We start from the raw sequence: 20,161 nt of genomic DNA, 5'->3' as shown, positions 1-20,161 counted from the left end.
AGGAACCAATTATCTAAACCGGGAGCTCGACCTTAATTTGGACTTCATCTCTGAAGGCCCAATAGTACCGAGAAGCCCAGTGCCAAGGTGACAAACCGACGTCTCAACTCGCCCTGCGGCTAACCTAGCAAGAATGGAAGGACTTTCCTAATCAGCTCGGCCATAATTAGGAAAGTGAATATATTCAGTAGATTTTCGAAAACCTATAAATAGAGGGCAATCCTCTCATTGTAAGATCATCCAACAATTAATACAAAAATCGTGATTTCACTTTATTCTTGAGCAAAACCCTAACTTGTTTTCCAAGAGATTTCAATTCCTCCTTTGTTTACTTTGATCCGATTTCTTAGAGAGATAATGCTATTGAATTTGTTTCCCCCTTCAAACAAATTTATTGTGTGAAACCCAATTTCTACAGTTTCTATGTTACAGAATTTTAAATATTATTCTCTACAGGCACAAAATGGTAGAAGTGATCGTGATTTCTTCAAGAATGGTACGACCGGAAAACAAAACCCATTCGGGTCGGAAAAAGATCCATCTAACTCCACATGATCTTGACCTTCTTTATCTTTTTTTATCCTCAAAGAGGTCTTCTCTTCCCCAAACCCGACCCTGAAAACCATATAATTCCTCGATTAGTGGCCTCTCTTTCGACTGCCTTGGAGATTTATTTCCCGTTTGCTGGTCGTCTCGTCAAAGTAAACAATCATGAAGACAATACCGTGTCGTTTTACATTGACTGTGATGGTTCCGTTGCCAAGTTCGTCCACGCGAAAGCCGAATCTGTCACCGTCAAAGATGTACTTCAATATCATGGTTCTGTTCCTTCTTTTTTAAGGAATTTTTTTCCTTCCAACAATGTCCAAAGCTGTGACGCCCTTGTCTTGGAGCCCTTGCTTGCGTTGCAAGTCACTGAGTTCAAAGATGGAGTTTTTATCAGTTTTGGTTACAATCACTTGGTGGCCGATGGTTCTTCCTTCTGGAAATTCTTCAACACTTGGTCCAAGATTTGTCTCAACGGTTCGGTTTCCAATATTAAGCCTCTTATTCTCAAAAATTGGTTCGTTGACACAATCGATTACCCGGTGCATATTCCGGTTTTAGAGATGGAGGCGCTACCACGTTGTGAAATTTCAACGAAAGAGAGAGTTTTTCACTTCTCAAAGAAGAAAATTTTAGATCTCAAAGAGAAAGCCAACAACAAAATTGGCACCACAAATCTACAAAGGTTGTGGCATATCTTTGGCTATTAATCATGAAACACAGTGGTCTAAACCGAGAAGAAGAAACGCAATGCTTAGTAGCGGCGGATATGAGACAGAGGCTAGATCCTCCTCTCAACAAAGAGTGTTTTGGTAATGTAACTGCTCTGCCAACGGCGACAACCACTGTGGGAGAGCTGTTGGAACATGGGCTAGGCTGGAGTGCTTTGCTAATAAGTAAAAAGGTGAGGTCAGAAACGAATGAGAGTTACGAAAATTTTGCAAAGAATTGGGTTACAAATGTTAAGATACCAAAAACAACGGTTGGGAGTAGATTGGCTGATAATTCTTTGATCATCGCAAGCTCTCCACGGTTTGAAGTGTACGATAATGATTTCGGTTGGGGCAAACCGATTGCGGCTCGAGCGGGACCGGCTAATTGTACTGGTGGTATCCTTGTCATGTTTCGGGAGTGGAAGAGGGGAGTATTGATGTTCATGCGACCTTTAGTTCTTCTTTATGGTCTGATATACTAGAGTAAACGTTTAAGTTTTTCAGGTTTTCTCTACTCCCTATAAGCTGCATTTGTTGTAAAAACAGTTTTCTTTGTGTTGAATATATTTTTACATTTATATAAAAATAGATATATATTAGTGAACCGATTATGTGATCGGTGAATAGGATAAATCTTGTGTTAATCAGAAATGTAACAAAGAATAAAATATTTTTTAGCTAATGTGAGACTTGATTATGCTTTTCAAAGTTGGATCAATTAGGAGCTGGATCAGTTTAATTAGTTTTGGTTAAACATTGGTTTAGAATCGAACTTTACAAAATATTCTATCGAAGTAAACACATAACACATACTGTAACTCATCAATTAGTTGAAAATTTGAAATATATTCTGCCGATACTTGAGAAACTTTTTACTAACATCCCTTTCAAGATTTTCTGAGTGGTATACGTGCCAAATTTTACAACTAAAGTGTGAACAAATCTTGGAATATATATTAGTTTGTTCTCATCGATCGATAGACAGAACATAAAAAATGTAACGATATATATTGGGCTACTGTTACGGAAAGGGCCACATATTCAGCTACCATACTGTTTCTTAGTGACGACAAAAACAAAAATGATATCGGAGAATCTTTCGTAGTCAAGTTTATTATTAAAAAAAAGTACTCAATTAAAACATGACTATTAGAAATGTAAACCTTATCCAAGTTTTCAACACGGATTGCTCTGAGTTAGTAGTAAACTCAATAAGTCATATCTACTATATCAAGGGAACTAAAAACAATTTATTCATAGCTTGTGCGACTCCACTAATGTCATAGAAATGTCGCAAACTTTTTTCACTACTTTGATTAAGGGAAAAATACCAAAAAAAATCCCGAAGTTATTTTTATTTGGACGTTTAATACCCAATAGTTTTGGATTGGAATAAAAATACACCAAATAATAAAAACGTGTCATTTAAAACCTAAAATAATTAGTATTGTTATTTTCATACTCACGATTTTTCAACAAAATTAAATTCCAATCTTACTCCAGTTATCTAATTAATTATTAGTTTTTAATATAAAATTCTTGATTTATTGTTAACCATATCAAACCAAAAGTTAACCCTGGTTATTTACTTCTTTATCTCTTCTTCCTCCTCCTCACTCTAATCATTGCGTAAAGAGTGCTTCTAGCGGCGCGTGAGATGCAGACTTCCCGGAGAATCGAGGAAGGCATAGCTAAAAGAGCAGAAACATCATGAAGCGACGCCGTCTGAGCGTGGCTCCTACGAAGAGTCATGGTAACAGCATCGTCTAAAGCACGAGCAGCTTCCTCCGTCAAGCATTCTCTCGCTGGAATAAAAAAAAATCAAAAGAAAAGGTGTAAGAAAACAAAAATTCACCAACGAATCCTTTCTTCCAATCAAACTAACACAACTTAACTCTTCCCAGTTCCCACCAACAAAGTATCAAAAACTATAAAGATAAAATCAAAAGTCAGAAATATATTTTTACAAAAAAAAAAACAAGGCGTGAAATTCTGGAAATTTTTATCATAAAAGTTTTTGATTAGTCACTTTATCTCTTCTGATAAACAACGAAACAAAGTAACTACTGCTTTTAACAATACTGCTTTTGCTGTTCTGATAAAATTTGCAGTTTGAGTTTTTTTCCCTTTTTCGTTGTTGCTTCTGTACTTTGGGTATTAAATTGACGAGTTTATAAGAAAATTTGGGGAAATTTGTAACACTTTGTGAAACCTAATCTACAATCTTGAGATTAGATCGAACTCGAATCGAGAAGTAAACAAGAAAGAAAACGAAACGACACGAGAGATTTAACGAGTTCAGGCTTTGATGTGAAGCCTTACGTCTCGCCGGCGTCGGTACACCGGAATCCACTATACTCAGCTCAAACTCGAGCTTATACTTCATCGGTTACAATCGCTCAGAACTCTCTCTACAATTTCTCTCTCTCTCTACAATGAAATCGATACAGAGAAAACAAGAAGACGATAGACTTTAATCGTCTAACAAACCCTCACATGTGCAAGCGTGCAACCAACGAGAGAACCGAGCGTGTCAACGCTTTAGTGAATAATTGAGACTTAACCAGCCTCAATCCAACAACCGGTTCACAAGCTAAAGCAGCTTCCAAGAAACTCTCTGTTCCAATTGGAGTGTTTCCAACACTTGATTAATTCCACATTAATCTTCTGATCTTACTGCTTAACGTCCTACACCGGACTTCTTAATTCCTTGAAACCCGAAGCATCTGCAATGCTTCTTGAAACTTCCAAACCGGTAGTACCTTAGTGAAAATATCTGCAGGATTGCTCTCCGTAGGAATCTTCACCACTGTAACAACACCCTTGCTGATAATATCTCTCATGAAGTGATACTTCACAGCAATGTGTTTCGTTCTTTCATGAAACACTGCATTTTTAGACAATACAATAGCACTCTGAGAATCGCAGTGCACCTCTACCATATCCTAAGGAAACCCAAGCTCCTCTGCTAAACCCTTAAGCCAAACAGCTTCTTTAACAGCTCCAGACAATGCAATATACTCAGCCTCGGTAGAAGACTGAGCTACCACCTTCTGAAGAGTTGATCTCCAACTTATAGGATTACCTCCTGCAGGAAAGACCATACCCGAAGTAGACCTCCTCTGATTAGCATCAGACGCATAGTCCGAATCACAATAACCCGTGACAACAAATTCTCCTTGCTTTCTAAAACTCAAACCTAAACCAACAGATTCCCTCAAGTACCTGAAGATCCACTTAAGTGCTTGCCAATGATTTTTAATAGGACGACTCATGAACCTACTGATAAGACCTACCGGATGAGCCAAATCAGGTCTGGTACCTATCATCCCATACATAAGACTCCCTACTGCACTCTGATAAGGAATCTTCCTTATGAAATTTGTCTGTCGACTAAACTCCTCTTCAGACGCTGCCTTTAACTTAAAGTGAGCACCAAGAGGCGTGGCAACAGACTTCGCTTGATCCATCCTAAACTTCCCTAGAATCTTCTTCAAGTAACTCTCCTGGGATATCTTCAATCAGTTCGTTGACCTGTCACGAACAATCTCCATGCCTAGGATCTTCGTAGCTTCTCCAAGATCCTTCATTTCAAACTCCAGACTCAGACTTCAAACTCTGGATCAACTCTCCATCTGTCGAAGCTATTAGCATATCATCGACGTAAAGGAGTAAGTAAACATAAGCTCCACCTTTAACCTTCTTGTAATACACACAGCTGTCATAGTCACTCCGGTTGAAGCCAATCTGAGTCATGAATTCATCAAACCTCTTATTCCACTGTCTAAGTGCCTGCTTCAACCTATACAAGGACTTCTTCAGTAAGCAAACTTTCTTCGGATATTTCTTGCTAACAAAACCTTCTGATTGCTCCATGATGATGTACTCATCTAAATATCCGTGTAAGAAAGCCGTCTTCATGTCCAACTGATGCAACTCCATGTGATAATGACTCACCGCTGCTAGCATATACTGAACAGAAACATGTTTGACGACTGTAGCAAATATCTCATGATAGTCTACTCATTCCTTCTGCGAGAAACCTCTAGCCACCAACCTTGCCTTGTATCTAGGAGGATCAAAGTCTGACATTCCTGCTTTCCGCTTGAAAATCCACTTGTAGCTTATCGGCTTACAGTCTTTTGGTCTGTCTATCAGATCCTAGGTGTTATTCTTGTACTGGGAACTGATTTCCTCCGTAGCTGCTTCCATCCATTTATCACTGTCTGGATCTCTGAGTGCCTCAGCAAAACTTTCTGGCTCAGTGAGACCTCCATCTTCAGATAAGAAACACACGTAGGCTCCCATATCATCCTCCTCAGTGCCTACATCGTAGTCCTGAAACCTCACAGGCGGCACAATCTGTCTTCTAACTCTGTCCCTCGCTAACTGATAGCTATCTGGGTCCTGATGACCTCCACTTTGACTTGCAACCTCTGTACCTTGAACCTCTGGATCCACCACAACCTGCTTAGACGAAGCACCCTGTTCCGGGAGAACTCCACCTTGAGAAGAATCTACTAAGATAATGTGTTCATATGCAAAATCAAAACTTAAAAGTTTATCAGTAGACAAAACAATTTTATCATTACCTGTGCTTGGTTCGGACTTAAAGTCCTTGAACATCACGTGCTCCTTAAAGACCACATTCCTGCAAATAACACACTTCTTGTCGTCTAGAACCCATATCCGGAAACCTTTAACTCCATCTGGGTAACCAGTGAAGACTCATTTCTTTGCTCTCGGTTCTAGCTTTCCCTCATTTGAATGAATATAAGCTAAGCAACCAAAACTCCTTAAACCATCTATGGGAGGCCACACCGATGTCCATATCTCCTCAGGAACCTTGAAATCAATGGCTGAACAAGGAGATCGGTTTATCAAATAAACTGCTGTAGATGCCGCTTCTGCCCAGAACCTCTGACCGAGACCACTCTCACTTAACATGCTTTGAACTTTGTTCATAATGGTTCTGTTAAGTCTCTCTGCAACTCCGTTTCGTTGTGGAGTGTAAGTGCACATCCTGTGTCTAACTACACCTTCATCTTTGCAGAAACGATCAAACTGTTGATTGCAGAACTCAAGATCGTTGTCTGTTCGAAGCTTCTTTACCTTTCTTTCTGACTGAGTGTCCACCATTTTCTTCTAGTCTACGTAACTCTTGAAAGCTTTGATAGACAGGTTCACCGAGGGTATCAATTCCTTATGCAGTTGTAGTACAAAGGGTTATCAATCCAAATGGTTGTTATGCTAGTAGATAGGATGCAATCAGAAACAAACAAGTCAAGCCAAATAATAAAGGGTTGGGTTCTAACAGTCCTAAAATAAACAAAGTAAAAGAATATAAACAAGTAAACCACACGACCTAAGCACTCGATGCAAGCAATCGAGTACAGGATCAAGTGGGGTGATCGAGTATGCAAGTGAGATATGAACAGCTCGAGGTGTTACTCGATGCAGGTTATCGTGTACCTGATCGGGTAAGTGGTCAAGTAAGTGAAGAAAATGTAAACAGATAAAATACGAAAGTGCCTAAGGATGGGGGTAATCGAATCCTAAGTGTTCTAGACCAGTACGGATGCCTTACATTCCTCAAGCAATTATTTCATAGACAATGAACCTCTAAAACCTTGTCACCACACTTTTGCACTAGCAACAATCAACCTTGAACATACTACCACACTGTCGCACTAGCAATATGAACAATCAGGCATTAAGAACAATTCATTTTTGTCAGTAGACTTAGACTCATCTGATTTTGTCACTCAGAGTTAAGTAAACCTCTAGCATTGACCCTATCAAGCATTTTATCTACTCCTTTCAGCATGTAGCATTGTAAACGCCCTAGATCTAATCTCAACCTTTCGGTCTGTTGACAGCATTAAGAACATCAACCTAGAAGGAAATCAATCAATCATAACAATCAACTAAAGCATCCTAACCGATCAAAAACACCTAATCATATATCCCATCCCTAGAAACTTTGCTACACTACTCGGACATAGAAACGAATGAAAAAGCAATCATAATAAACGAAAATGACATTATATTAAAAGATAGAGTAGAGTAGAAAGAGTATGGGGTAAAGATCTAAGAAAACTACAAAATAAAAGTGCAAAAACAAGAAGAAAATGTTGAGTCGCTCAGTTCTCTCACAGAGGCTCTCGCTCTCTGGTTTGAGGGTCTGCGGCGTGCTCGTTTGCGAGCTAGGGAAAGAGGGGGTTTATATATGGAAACCCATTTGAACTAGATTCCCAAACCTGCCCTATGGTCTACTCGATGGGGTACACGAGGATGAAGTCGGCCAACTCCTCGGGTGGATCTTCGGGTTGCTCTTCACGCTCTTGGATCCTCTTAGATCGTGTTGGGGTTCGGACTTGTTCTTGTAGCTCGATGGCTCCTTCGGGTACATGCTCGAGTTGTCCTTGTTTTTCCCCATTTTTGGCTCCTTAGCACCTGTTTTCATCCAAAATATGCAAATGCAGAAATGCAACACCCTAAATGCTCTAAAAGTTGATTCTTACAGTAAATGACCTAAAAATGCTAAGTTAGAGGTATGAACAATGCAAAATATGGACAAAAAAGGATGCTAAAAACATATAAATTAGAGTGTTATCAAGCTTCATCCTTGGATCTCACGAAGTAAATCCAAACTTTTCTCGAGTAGTCGTCTGTAAAAGAGATGAAATACTGGCATCTCCCTAAACTCATAGGTACATTAGGAGAACCCCATAGATCAGAATGCACATAGTCCAGTTTTTCTTTGAGCTGAGCCAAAACTCACCTTGTGAGTCTTACCGAAAACACAGTCTTCACAGAAGTCAACTCCCAAAACTTTACTGTCCTTGAAGCAACCTCTCTTAGCAAGAACCTGAAGTCCTTTCTGACCAATGTGTCCTAGTCGACTGTGCCACAACAAACTTTGTTCATCTGCTTGAGCAGAAACAGTCGGCTTATCCAACTCTGCAACGTGTGCTTCTGCAGATTTAGCAGCTCCATCCAGAATGTAGAGTGTCTGGCGCCTCGTACCCTTCATGAACACTGTACAACCATTCACAACTTTGAGAACACCATTTCCACCTTTAAACTCACATCCTTTCAGCTCCAAGGTACCAAGAGATATCAAATTTCGAGAAATGTCAAGCATAAACCTGACATCATGCAAGACAAAATTTGTACCATCCGGGTTTTGAAACCAGATCGACCCTATACCTTTCACTTCACAGTAAGTGTTGTTTGCCATCCTGACCTTCCCATTAGACAACTCGTTCATCTCCATGAATAAGTCTCTCCTCAAAGTCATGTGAAAGGAACACGCTGAGTCCATAATACACTAGTCCTGACTGATTTCTCCCGTAGCCAAATTTACCTTTGATGCTACCAAACCTAGTAAATCCTGAGCATCGTCCTTAACCATTGCTGTCTCGCCTTGGTTTTGTGACTGAGTGTTCTTTCTCTTGTTTCTATCTAGCCACTTGTAACATTGCTTCTTGAAGTGACCCTCCTTTCCACACACCCAACAGATCTTCTTTCCTCCATCCCTGGATTTGGACCTTTGCCGATTCTTGCTATTTTTCTGTTGACTGTATCTGTTCTATGATCTGCCTCTTACGAAGTGAGCTTCAGAGATATTCTTTAAACCATTGCTATCCCTCAGCTCCATCTCCTTTGACCTAGCAGCACTTGCAACTTCCTCGAACTTAATTCCTTCTCTCCCATACCTCAATGACTCCTTGAGTAACTCATATCTAGCCGGAAGAGAACTAAGCAACAAGACCGCTTGAACCTCATCTGGAACCTCTATATCTAGATGACTTAGATTAGCTATCAACTTCAAGAACTCATCAATATTCTCGTCTAAAGTCTTAGACTCATGCATCTTGAAATTGTAAACCTTAAGTTGCAGATAAACCCTATTTGGAAGAGTTTTACCATAAACAGACGCTCTAAAATTAACCACTTCTCTGCAGTAGTAGCACAATTCTCGATCTTCCTCAAAACCTTATCCCCAACATTCAAGAAGATCACATGCTTTGCCTTGTCACAGCGATCGAGTCTTGTAGCCTCGTCCTCGATCAGCTTCTTCATCTTTCCCGGATCTGACTCTTCCGATTCTGTTAGCACCTAAGGTGTGTGCTCCGATAACACATCCTTCAATCTGAGGATGCTCAGATGTGCGAACAAACTTTTTCTCCATAAAGAGAAATCTCCAGTTCCATCGAACAACGCGACTTCCAACTTTGCACTCATCGTAGATCTTGATTCGCCTTAAAACGTAGCCTAAGCTCTGATACCAATTTGTGAAACCTAATTACAATCTTGAGATTAGATCGAAATCGAATCGAGAAGTAAACAAGAAAGAAAACAAAACGACACAAGAGATTTAACAAGTTCGGGCTTCGATGTGAAGCCCTACGTCTCGCCGGCGTCGGTACACCGGAATCCACTATACTCAGCTCAAACTCGAGCTTATACTTCGTCGGTTACAATCGCTCAGAACTCTCTCTACAACTTCTCTCTCTCTCTACAATGAAATCGATACAGAGAAAAGAAGAAGACGATAGACTTTAATCGTCTAACAAACCCTCACACGTGCAAGCGTGCAACCAACGAGAGAACCGAGCGTGTCAACGCTTTAGTGAATAATTGAGACTTAACCAGCCTCAGTCGAACCAACCGGTTCACAAGCTAAACCTGCTTCCAGGAAACTCTCTGTTCCAATTAGAGTGTTTCCAACACTTGATTAATTCCACATTAATCTTCTGATCTTTAGACTACAACCTTCAAATCTCTACCTTAGTCAAAGATCTCTTACTTGGTGAATCCTTGCATCCAAACCCGGACACCTGCTTAACGTCCTACACCGGACTTCTTAATTCCTTGAAACCCGAAGCATCTGCAATGCTTCCTGAAACTTCCAAACCGGTAGTACCTTAGTGAAAATATATGCAGGATTGCTCTCCGTAGGAATCTTCACCACTGTAACAACACCCTTGCTGATAATATCTCTCATGAAGTGATACTTCACACCAATGTGTTTCGTTCTTTCATGAAACACTGCATTTTTAGACAATGCAATAGCACTCTGAGAATCGCAGTGCACCTCTACCGTATCCTGAGGAAACCCAAGCTCCTCTGCTAAACCCTTAAGCCAAACAACTTCTTTAACAACTCCAGACAATGCAATGTACTCAGCCTCGGTAGAAGACTGAGCTACCACCTTCTGAAGAGTTGATCTCCAACTTATAGGATTACCTCCTGCAGTAAAGACCATACCCGAAGTAGACCTCCTCTGAGTAGCATCGGATGCATAGTCCGAATCACAATAACCTGTGACAACAAATTCTCCTTTCTTTCTGAAACTCAAACCCAAACCAACAGATTCCCTCAAGTACCTGAAGATCCACTTAACTGCTTGCCAATGATTTTTAATAGGACGACTCATGAACCTACTGATCAGACCTACCGGATGAGCCAAATCAGGTCTGGTACTTATCATCCCATACATAAGACTCCCTACTGCACTCTGATAAGGAATCTTCCTCATGAAATCTACATGTCGACTAAACTCCTCTTCAGACGCTGCCTTTAACTTGAAGTGAGCACCAAGAGGCGTGGCAACAGACTTCGCTTGATCCATCCTAAACTTCCCAAGAATCTTCTTCAAGTAACTCTCCCGGGATATCTTCAATCTGTTCGTTGACCTGTCACGAACAATCTCAATGCGTAGGATCTTCTTAGCTTCTCCAAGATCCTTCATTTCAAACTCCAGATGCAGCAGAGACTTCAAACTCTGGATCAAGTCTCCATCTGTCGAAGCTATTAGCATATAATCGACGTAAAGGAGTAAGTAAACATAAGCTCCACCTTTAACCTTCTTGTAATACACACAGCTGTCATAGTCACTCTGTTTTTAGCGGTATAACTATGTAAGAGAAACATGCATGTTACATACCATCATATCAATAGTAAAGCCATAAAACATCTCATTTATTTGACCCAAAAAAAAAATTGATTATAGAGTAGGGCATTTTTTTCCAGATTCTTATTGAATTAGGAACTTCTGTCCGTGATTGCAGAAATGAGCATTTATAGTTGGATAAATAGACGTCTTTGACCTCTTTAAAAAAGGAAAACAATTTTTTTTTATTTGCGATTTCGCTGATGAATTAACCTCCGCCGTTATCATAAACTGTTTTATGATTGCATTCACTAATCAGATTTGGTGACTAGATGGTGGTGACAACGATGAGAACCGGTGAACGAGATGGTGATGAACTGATTATGATGAAATCCAGGTAAATGAGATATTTGTTTGTGATTAGATCCATTGGGTTCAAAAGATAGTATCTTCTTAGGGTTTATATTTCTTCTCTCAAAACAAAATTCAATTGAATCTATTGAATTAGTGGGATATGAGTTGGTGTTGGCGGTGGAACGGTTTTGTATTTTGGAGGCAAGGAGTTGGGGTTGTAAGTAGTTGACGAAGATGATGTTGATGGGGAATGAGATGGGGAGCAAGGGTTGTTGGAGGAGGAGGCGACGGTTTTGTCGGAAGAAGAGAAAGAAGAAGGGAACAAAGAAGAAAAGGAAGAAGAAGTTAGAAGGCTAAAATTGTATTTTGGTTTCACCAAAAAACCCCCAAATCCAGTATCATGGATAGAAATACCCAATTTCAAATTTTGTTGGGAACAAAACCCCATTTAGATAAATATCCAACAGTAAAGCTTATACCCGTGGCTTCCTCAAAATCAAAACGGATAAATACTATGTAAATTTTTTCAAACATCAATGGTAAGAATACATTAGACAACTACTTATAATTTAAGTGTATTTCATACAAAAACATAGTTGACTATATTTTTAAGCTACCAGCAAAGAGTATGCAAAGTTTATTATTGTCTCCCACAAATGATCTACTCTTTGTCTATCCGAATATAGAATCAATACATATAGGGTATTGTTTTTATAATTCACAAGCTGTATCCCTTTTCGTGCTTCCAAGAAAATAAGAGTCCCAATAATAGTATTCGTATATGATTACTTTCCTTAATACTGATTTTTAGATATATACACTTGACATCGTGTTATTCGAAATTCTTAAAAAGAAAATTGGTTGATAAGTAGATTACCGTAAATAATATGATTTACTAAACTTATTACTATTTTTTAGAACTTTACATCAACCTCTAGCTTCCTTCTGAGTCTAGCAAACAAAAAATTGAGGTGGTATGTTATTTTTTAAAAGAGAATATAATGGAGTAAGTGACTTTTCTCTCTCTCAAAAGGGCGAAAAGTGAGTGCCTTTTCCTTTCTTCGCCGGCGTCAATCACGGCGCTGGAACCCTCCTCCTCTTCCCTTTTCAGGCCCTCCCCTCCTCATGGGGAAGCAAAAGAAGAAGCGCAAGTCGTCCCCGCCTCCGTCCCCCTCCACCAATCCCCTCGTCCCGACCTCGTCACCCCTATCAGCACCTCTGCCGCCTTCATCGTCTACATCCCCCACCACTGACCTAGTGGCCCCCAAGGCTCCCAGTAGCCCCGAATATGCCCAATCGACTGCAGAAAGGACAGACTTGGCCATTGTAACCTTAACTTCTCCAGATCTGGCTGTTTCCCCAACCCCAGAATCTGCGGAAATACAAGAGCGGAGGACTGATTTAAAAGGCCCCGCTCCAGCTAGTGCGGTAGATATCTCGTCACAACCCACTACAGAAACGGTAACTCTTGAACAATCCCAGAAGGAATCCACTCTGGGAAACCAAGGTGAACCTCAAACCACCGCTGATGATTCCTGGGTTGGTATGGTCAAAGGCACCTCCAAGATTCTGCGGAAGAAAGGAGTCTCCTTCACCCTCCCTTCGGGCGAAGTCTGTGTTAAGATCCCTAACTCAGTCATAGAAAACAACCGCAAGTCATGGGAGTTCTTCGTCCTGGGACAATTCTACTCGGACCCCCGTTCCTAAGGCACCCTCCACAACATTGTTAATGGTATCTGGAGCAAGAGATACAGAGATATCTCGGTCTCAAAGCTTGATGGAAACACCTTCCTTTTTCGTATCCCCAACGCGTTTACCAGGCACCACGTCATATCTCAGAGACTCTGGCAGATCGAAGGGCAAACCATGTTTGTTGCCAAATGGGAACCAGGCGTCATCCCAAAGAAACCAGAGCTATCCTCTGCCCCCATCTGGCTAGAGCTTCGTAATGTCCCCCTGCAATTCTTCAATGAGGAAGGCCTTGAACATGTTGCAGTTATGGTGGGAGAGCCAAAATGTCTCCACCCATCGACAGCAAACAAAACAAATTTAGAAGTGGCAAAGGTTTTCACCGTCATATATCCACGCAAACCGCTGCCGGAGGTGGTGAATGTTCAATTTGCCTCAGGGGAAATCGTGCGTATATTGGTCTCAAGTCCCTGGATGCCGCCGGTTTGTTCCCACTGCAAAGGCATTGAGCATACTCTAAAAAGATGTCCGACTGCTCCTATCACCTGTTCGCCCTGTAAATCTACGACTCATTCTCAGGAGACCTGTCCGAGGTTGAAGGAGCATAAGGAGCAGAATGTTAATCGGAGGAAACAAAAGAAACACCCCCAGACCCTATTAGACCAGGGTAGATCTGCCCCCGCGAAGGCTACTAAGATGGCTTACGTGAGAGTCTCCTCACAGGTCGCACCAGCTAAACCCACCAGCGCTCCATCTCAAGCTGAAAAAGCTCCGATTCCGGTGTTGAACCCACCTCTGGAGATAGGGGAGTCTAGCGGATTATCGATTCATTGCAAGGCGTCAAATCCCCCAACCACAGAGGATCCACTCTCTGAAGCTGAACCAGACTCATCAGATACTTTATCTTCAGAGAGAGGCGATGAAACGGGAGATGAATTTGTGGACGATTTTCAAGTTGCTCTCTCCAAGAGGCAACACAAGGTTCAGCGAGGCAAGAGCCTCAAACTCACATAGTTTTTAATGTGTACGAACCTTTTTTGTCGGATGTCCGCGGCTTTAATATATATAGCCATGGAAGCGGCTTTAAAAAATGGATTAGGGAAAGAAAATCCCTTTTTGGAGGTCTTATAGAGACCCACGTCAAGCAGGAGAAGATGAAGAAATTTGTAAATAATCTTCTTCATGGCTGTCTTTTTGAAGAAAACTATGGTTTTTCAGATTTGGGAAAAATATGGGTCTTGTGGGATCCTAGTGTCCAAGTTGTGGTGGTTTCAAAGTCCCTACAGATGGTAACCTGTGAAGTTCTGCTGCCAGAGGCTAAAGACATGATCATTGTTTCAATCATCTATGCCTCAAATGAGGAAACTCAGAGAAAGGAGCTGTGGGCTGAACTGGTATCTCTTGCCAACTCCCCGATGGTGGAAAACAAACCGTGGATTGCTTTAGGAGATTTCAATCAAGTCCTTAACCCTGATGAGCACTCTAACCCTCCTACATTGAATGTGGACAAGCGCACTAGAGACCTGAGAGATTCCTTGGTTGAGGCTGACTTATAGAGGAAACTCTTTCACTTGGTGGAATAAATCAAGGACGAGACCTATTGCAAAGAAGCTAGATAGAGTCCTGGTAAAATCGGCTTGGTACTCCATCTACCCCTCTTCTTTTGCTGTGTTTGGAGAACCCGAGTTCTTAGATCATGCTGCTTGCGGGGTCACTCTTGAAACCGGGACCATAAAAGAGAAACGACCTTTTCGTTTCTTTAACTTCCTGCTCCAGAACCAAGAATTCCTTCCATTAGTGGCGGAGCAGTGGTTCTCTTGTAATGTGGTGGGTTCTGCTATGTACCGTGTCTCCCTGAAACTCAAGTGTTTAAAAGGGCCGATCAGAAGTTTCAGCAGGGACAACTACTCAGGCATTGAAAAACGAGTGATCGAAGCTCATGATGCCATGATCTCTTTGCAAGAGAAAACTCTAGCGGATCCTAATATTCAAAACGCCTCTTTAGAGCTCACAGCTGAGGAGAAGTGGCGATTACTAGTAAGAGCAGAAGAATCATACCTTAGGCAAAAGTCCAACATTACCTGGTATAAGGATGGGGATTGCAATTCTGCCTTCTTTCACAGAGTCGCGGCAACGCGGAAAGCCAAAAACCACATTCACTACCTCTTAGATTCTGAGGGTGGAAAGCTAGAATCTCAGCAAGACATTAGAGACCACTGTGTGGCTTTTTACTCTGACCTATTTGGTAGTGAAGCAGCCCCCGTGGGTATGGTTCAAGGCAATATGGAGCTACTCATGCTCTTTAGAACAACACCTTCCCAACGGAGCCACATGGAGAAACCTTTCACAAGGGAAGAGATCAAAGAAACATTCCTGTCCTTGCCCCGTAACAAAGCCAGTGGCCCTGATGGTTACCCAGCAGAGTTTTTCACAGCAAGCTGAGGTGTCATCGGACCTGAGATCACTGATGCAGTCTTGGAATTCTTTGAATCAGGGAAACTTCTGAAGCAGTGGAACGCCACAACCTTGGTTCTCATTCCGAAAGTTCCCAACGCCTCTAGAGTATCTGACTTTAGGCCTATTGCTTGTTTAAATACGGTCTATAAAGTCATCTCTAGACTGCTAGCTGATCGCTTAAAATGGCTACTCCCAAGTGTGATTTCTCCTTCGCAGACCGCTTTCATGCGAGGAAGGCTTCTAGCTGAGAATGTTCTTCTAGCCTCAGAAATAGTTCAAGGTTATAATCGCAAGAGCATTGGGGAAAGAGCTATGTTAAAGGTGGACATTCGCAAAGCTTTTGACTCTGTAAACTGGAACTTCATCCTCGCAGCCCTTCAAGCAATTGGCGTTCCTCATCGCTTCATTGGGTGGATATCTGAGTGCATCTCAACACCTTCCTTCTCAGTCTGTGTAAATGGAAGCTCCAGTGGTTTCTTCAAAAGTGCTAAAGGTCTAAGACAGGGCAACCCCATCTCCCCGTACCTCTTTGTCCTGGGTATGGAGGTCTTCTCAAGGCTCCTGCAGTCAAGATTTGATCAGGGTTATATCGGTTATCATCCTAAAACATCAGGTTTGTCTCTCTCTCACTTGATGTTTGCGGATGACATTATGATATTTTTTGATGGCTCTGAAGCATCTCTCCATGGAATAAATGAAACCCTGGACGACTTTGCCTCCTGGTCTGGTCTCCACACAAACAAGGAGAAAACCCAGCTCTTTCATGCGGGCTTGAGTCAGATTCACACGTCGGCCATAGAAAGGCACGGTTTCCCAACTGCCTCTCTCCCAATTCGCTATCTTGGTCTGCCTTTAATGCACAGGAAACTAAAAATATCTGAATATCAACCGCTCCTGGACCAACTTGACGGAAGGTTCAGCAGCTGGTCAGCAAAGGCTTTATCTTATGCGGGAAGATGTCAATTACTTGCCTCAGTTATCTCAGGGACTGTCAACTTTTGGATCTCAACCTTCATCCTCCCTAAGGGCTGTATTAAAAAGATCAAATCTATGTGCTCAAGGTTCTTATGGTCAGGACGCTTAGATGGGAGCAAAGGGGCAAAGGTTGCCTGGGACACTGTTTGTTTGCCAAAGAAAGAGGGTGGCTTGGGTTTAAGGCGTTTTGCAAAGTGGAATACCACCCTCTATCTCCGGTTCACCTGGATGTTATTCTCTGATTCCGGATCTCTGTGGGCTAATTGGCATCACTACCACAGCATAAAGAACAAGAGTTTCTGGGAACTCAAGGCCCACCCCTCGGATTCTTGGATGTGGAAATCTATCCTCAAACTTCAACCACTCGCGGAGCAATTCATTAAAGTCTTGGTGGGAAATGGTTCCAAGGCTCGTTTCTGGTTTGACTCATGGACGCCCCTTGGTTCTCTACTAAAGCACATTGGCCCCTCGGGTACCTCTCTGCTTTGGGTTCCACTGTCTGCTTGTGTTAAGGATGCCTGCAGTTCTGAAGGCTGGACTCTACCACCACCAAGGTCTGAAGCCACTGTGGAGCTCCACGCTCATTTATCCACAGTTGAGCTTCCAACAACGTCACAAGTTCCTGACGAGTTCTACTGGTGTGTGAATTCAGCAAAATGCAAAGAGTTCTCCTCGTCTCAAACCTGGGAATCCCTCAGGCCAAAAGCGGAGGAAACAAACTAGCATGATGTGGTTTGGTTTAGAGGTTACATCTCTAAACATGCTTTTAACATGTGGTTGTGTCCCTTGAACAGGCTCCCTACTAAGCAAAGGATCCGCGACTGGGACCTATTGCAAACGGCAAACTGTACCCTCTGCTCCACAAACGCTGAAGATAGAGATCACCTCTTCCTGTCCTGCTCCTACTCACAAGAAGTCTGGCAACTCCTTCTCGCAAAACTTGACCCCTCCAGAAGACTTCTCCTCTCTTGGTCTAAACTCCTCTCGTGGGTCCGAGCCTCGTCCCAACGCTCCCCCTCACTTCTGCGCAAAGTAGTCACTCAAGCCGCCATCTACAGCATCCGGAGACAAAGGAACAATCTTCATCACAACAACCAAGTAATCCCACCGTCAGCCCTATTCAGATTACTTGACAAGGACATTAGGAGCATCATTCACGCAAGAAGCCACCGCAAGAGGTTTTCTCGCCTAATGGAGCTCTGGCTAGCTTAATTCTCACAGACTGAGATTTTCTCAAATTTGATTTCCCTTGTTTTTATTATTTTTGCCAAGGAATCAAAACCTTAAGGCTCTTCATTGTAATGGCCAAACCTTTCATTTATTTCTAATGATATTTACAGTTTAGCAAAAGAATATAATGGAGTAATGGACCTATAGGTCTTCATCAACTTGTTGTTCTTATTACCTGTTTTTTTAAAAACACCATCATTGTCATGACTGATTAGTAGGATTATAATCGTTGAGTTTTATAATAAACTTGCATAAAACCTTCATAATAAAAAATGACATTTATTTTCATGCATGCCTGTACATTAAAATATAATTGAAAATACTCTATTTAGTAAGAAGCCATTTGAACATAGACCAAACTTCGAGGTCGCCCTAAATTCTCTCCCAAAGACCAGCCGCCGCGAGAAAAAAAAAATTTCTTCGATCTGCCCTCTCCGGCTGCCGGGCTTCATGCCGGAGCTGTGGGAGGGTTTAGTTTTTCGTCTTGCTTCTTAATCTTTGTTTTCTTTGGTTATCTCTGTTGTTTTCGCTGTTGTAACTCTTCTGTTGTCAAGATCCCCTTTGAAGCGAAGATCGATTGAAGAAGGGGAAGCCGTCGGCAGCAAGATTTGGTTGCGGTAGAGACAATCCGTTTGTTAATGGGTTAGTCTAGGTTGTGGCTCGGTTCTGGTGGTTCTCTTGTGGCTGATGGGTTGAAGGAGACGAACGTATGTCGTTTCCTATTATGGTATGGTACTTCTCTCGTTTCTCTCTTCTTTGGACTGCGGGTTTTTCAACAAGGTGGTGTTGTTTGTGTTAGTGTGGCTACATCCGCTGGTTTCAGGTTGCAAAGAGAAGTTTATGGTTTGTGTCTTCTCTCAAACTTGCCTTCTCTGTTGGTTGGTACTCAATCCTTAGTTGTTCCGCTCTATTAGGTCTCCTGGTTAGTTAGTGTTTGCGCTATATGCTAGGCTTCGTTCTTTCTGCTTGTCAACCGGATGGTATTTTGTTGCTAGCCATCTACTAGCTCACTTCGGCGGCTCTTTTGAGTTGTGGTTTTGGGTTTTAGGCATAGTAGTGGAATCGTCTTTCAGCTGTTCTCTTGCGAGGAGGTCACCAGTTTTGATTCTGTAGATGGTTAAAGCTGGGTCGACGAGGGTCCGCGTGTAAGAGCTGTTAGTCCTCTTTGGCTTGTCTCAGGTCGAATCTCAAGGTTTCTTCTTTGTCCCTAGTTTGGCTCGCCTTCTCTTGACTTGTTTTGTGCGACTGGATGGTTGTGGCTTCTGTTTCTCTGATGTCGTTCGAGCTTGCTTTTGTTCCTGCCGGTGCTGATGATGGTTTGTCGACGGTGTGCTATCAAGGTTTATAGCACTTCCGGTCTTATTGGTACTCTCCGGCTCTTACAGGTTCTATGGGAAAGCTTGTGAGCTTCTTTCTGATTCAGCTGGGAAGTTTTAGATCTTTGGTTTTTGTTTATGCCTTACTGACCTGTTTTTCTAGGTTGTTTAGTCTTTGTACCTTTGTTTCCGGAAGTGTGTAACTTCCCGGCTTAAGCTTCCCTTGTTTGAACTTAGTGCTTCCCTTGTTTGGGATTAGTCTTAGGTGATTTCTTTGTTTTCACCTTTTTGTATTTAACAGTTCAATGATAATATAAATCTAGATGACAAAAAAAAAAAGTAAGAAGCCATTTAGACACAATACTTGTCAGTGTAATGCTCTTCGGGAAACTCATGTTCCGAGTTCATAAACTATATATGTATTAAGAATTTACCCATCTTGAAAATTGCTTTACGTGAATATGATCGATCGACATTAGGCTACAAATTATGCTAATCAGGTTCTTTGAAATGTTACCCAAGTATATAATTCACGGGTATTAGGAGTTAATAGAACGGCTCTATGATGTGGGAGAAGATTCTTTTGCAAACTTGTCACTTAGGACACTCCTGCATTTCCTAACACAAGTGAGATTGTTTGTGGCTTCGTAATTGTATATTGTAGTTGTTTACTCTAGAATTCTTTAGCTTGAATCAAACTTCCCCAATGAAAAACAAGAGGATTGGTGTAGCACTGCAATATGCTCAGTTCTATTGTTCTAACGATATAGTATGAAGGGTTTATAGAAACATCTCTCTAGCTAATTCTGTAGCATGTAACATAACTAACTAACTCCAAACTAAATCACGTTTTTGATATCTATAATGTGTCATCGCGGTTGTCTTTCTTGAAACGATATAGTGTAAATTAAACAAAAGGAAAACTGGAGAGACTTCTAATTTTTTTTCCTTCCAAATATTATTCACATTTATGCCTGTCG

General features: G+C 41.6%; 3 pseudogenes; 2 read left to right on the top strand and 1 right to left on the bottom strand.

The window, feature by feature from the left end:
* Window positions 1-424: 424 nt before the first annotated feature.
* LOC104734092 (putative acetyltransferase At3g50280 pseudogene) lies at window positions 425-1,746 on the top strand (annotated as a pseudogene).
* A 2,458-nt stretch (window positions 1,747-4,204) lies between these two features.
* Window positions 4,205-4,729, bottom strand: LOC147932967 (secreted RxLR effector protein 161 pseudogene; annotated as a pseudogene).
* Window positions 4,730-12,639: 7,910 nt separating this feature from the next.
* LOC104734094 (uncharacterized) lies at window positions 12,640-14,217 on the top strand (annotated as a pseudogene).
* The last annotated feature ends 5,944 nt before the right edge of the window (window positions 14,218-20,161 follow it).

Source organism: Camelina sativa, chromosome 12, assembly GCF_030686135.1.
Source record: "Camelina sativa cultivar CO46 ecotype springtype chromosome 12, ASM3068613v1".
Classification (NCBI taxonomy): domain Eukaryota; kingdom Viridiplantae; phylum Streptophyta; class Magnoliopsida; order Brassicales; family Brassicaceae; genus Camelina; species Camelina sativa.
Note: the sequence above shows the minus strand (reverse complement) of the source record. Positions and strands in the feature narration are given on the sequence as shown.